The 2500-nt window shown below is 44.0% G+C and overlaps 1 pseudogene; it reads right to left on the bottom strand.

Annotated features, from left to right (window-relative positions):
- Nucleotides 1-2276: 2276 nt before the first annotated feature.
- Nucleotides 2277-2500, bottom strand: part of LOC126147313 (large subunit ribosomal RNA) — a 2986-nt pseudogene continuing 2762 nt past the window's right edge.

Here is a 2500-nt window from a genome sequence, read left to right as displayed (position 1 = left end):
TTTTCAGTTGTGCCAGCACTTGTTTGCACTATGGCCTTCCTATTTGTGAAATAGTTTTCTATTAGTCTGTATATGTTTATTGGGCATCCTATTTCTCGTAGTCGCCTCATGACACTTGGCCACCATAGATTGTCAAATGCCCCAGCGATATCCACAAAGATGGCCATGACATACTTCTCCTCACATACAGTATTGTGTAGCACCTGCCTAATAGCCATCTCTGTGGATGCACCTTTCCTGAACCCAAACTGGTTTAGGGCTTTAAGACCTGAGGTTTCGTATTGTTCCTCCAGGCGCCATACGATTAGTCTCTCAAGTACTTTCGCTAATATGGGCAGTAGACATATGGGCCGGTATGATTTTGGTTCATCTCTAGGCTTTCCATGGGACTTGAGCAATATACACACTAGTCCTTTCTTCCATTGCTCTGGTACAGTATGTTCACGAAGGCAAGAGTTGAATACATCCATTAGGAGAGCTGGGTGTGTGCGCCATATTCTTTTGATTATTAGGTCATCAATACCATCATGGCCTGTAGCTTTCTTCGGTTTACATGCTTTGATGGCAGCGTCCACCTCCTCTCTCGAAAACTCTGGTGCGTTTTCTATATTGTTGTACCTTATGTTTTCCACTTTAACTTCTTCCTGATGAGCTGTATCCTCCTCTGGTTTGTCATCGGGCAGAAGTGAGCACAGTAGATGCTGGATTGTGTCCTCCCACGTCATTGTTTGGGTCTGGTTTGGAAGTTTTATGTTGCTGAGAACGTTTTCTGTACCTGTTTTTGGTCGGAGTATTTTTTGAGTTGCTGCCCAGGGATTGTTGTTGTCACAGTCAGATACCCACTTCTTCCATGCATCCTCTTTAGCAATGGTGATCTGTTTTGTGTATTCATTTCGTTTTATTTTGTATTCTTGTTTTGCTGCTTCGATTTCTTCTGCAGTTCCATTTCTGCGGGTATTTTGCAGGGTTCGGCGTGCTGTCATTGTGTTTTGTCGCTGTAGTCTAAGTGTCTCGTTCCACCATGGTACAGGATGTTGTAGCCTGGTTTTTCTTCTCATCGATTCTTTGCAGCTAGCTCGTACTGCCCCTTCCAGGCATCGGACCTTCTCATTAACAGCCATTGCTTGCATATTCTCCAGGTATTCTACTTCCTTTGCAAAGAACCGATCAAAAATTGCCCATTTTGCAAATTGTGTGTTGTATTTTTCTTGCACTATAGCTGTTCTGTTTCTCTGTTGTGGGGCAGTTTCATATGTTATGGCCCTGTGATCGCTGGTCGTCCATCCCCCATGGACCTTCCATTTTGTTGTTGTTCTAGCCACAATTGTTGTACAAATAGTGAGGTCTATGTTACTCTCTCCATTTGGTCCACTGAAAGTTGTTAATGGAGATTCCTCATTCAGTAGTACAAGACCATGCTGGTAGATGAAATCTTCCATCTTCCTACCATCCCCATCTGCCATATCACCATACCATAATGGGGATGTCGCATTTGCATCTAGGCCTATAATTACTGGTTTTCCAGCCAAGTTGTGCAGTATGTCCTCAAGTTTATTCAGGAAGCGGTCAATAGGTTCACCATACTGGCAGTACGCACACACCAGGTACAGCTCTCCAAAGGCTCCACTTATGCTTGCCGCACATGTATGTGTATCAGATAATGTGGTTAACTGGAGTACATTTAGGCTCTTAGTACGAATGATTATAGCTGCCTTTGGTGTTCCATGTTTGGAGCTGTAAACCATTCGATAACCTAGTGGATAACCTTTGATTTTGTCGTCTAGTGTGTATGGTTCCTGTACCAGTAGTACGTCTAACTCCTCTTCCTCCATTTTCATGACTAGTTGGTCAGGTACTGTTTTAGATCTTTGTCCATTTATTTGGAGGATTTTTAAGGGCTTAAGTTGTAGGTCCATTGAGGATATATGGTCTGAAGGTAGCACATCGTAGTTATTACTTCCCATAATCGGTCATTCGTTGGATTGCTTCTTTTGCTCTCTTGTATTCAGGGCAGTTTTGGTCCAGAACTGAGTGTTTGCAGTCTTTCTTCCAGCGTTTGCAGTTCGCACAATGTGGTGGTTGTTCTTTAAGCCTGCATTCTTTGAAAGAGTGTCCAGGTGCTGCACAGTGTCCACATATTGTTTCAGCACTTGTGCATCTTGTTGATGTGTGTCCATAGCCCTGGCATTTATAGCACCTGCTAATATTTGTGTAACTTTGCACCCTGTGCGATGTACAGTGGAGATACACTCGTCCTTGGTCTGTCAGCCTGTTCCATATTTTAGGTGCCACCTCCAGCACTAAGTAGATAGGGACAGCGGGAATCTCGTTAATCCATTCATGCGCGTCACTAATTAGATGACGAGGCATTTGGCTACCTTAAGAGAGTCATAGTTACTCCCGCCGTTTACCCGCGCTTGCTTGAATTTCTTCACGTTGACATTCAGAGCACTGGGCAGAAATCACATTGCGTCAACACCCGCTAGGGCCATCGCAATGC

This window comes from Schistocerca cancellata, unplaced genomic scaffold (assembly GCF_023864275.1).
Source record: "Schistocerca cancellata isolate TAMUIC-IGC-003103 unplaced genomic scaffold, iqSchCanc2.1 HiC_scaffold_852, whole genome shotgun sequence".
NCBI lineage: Eukaryota > Metazoa > Arthropoda > Insecta > Orthoptera > Acrididae > Schistocerca > Schistocerca cancellata.
The sequence above is the reverse complement of the archived record's forward strand: the minus strand, read 5'-3'. Positions and strand labels throughout refer to the sequence as shown.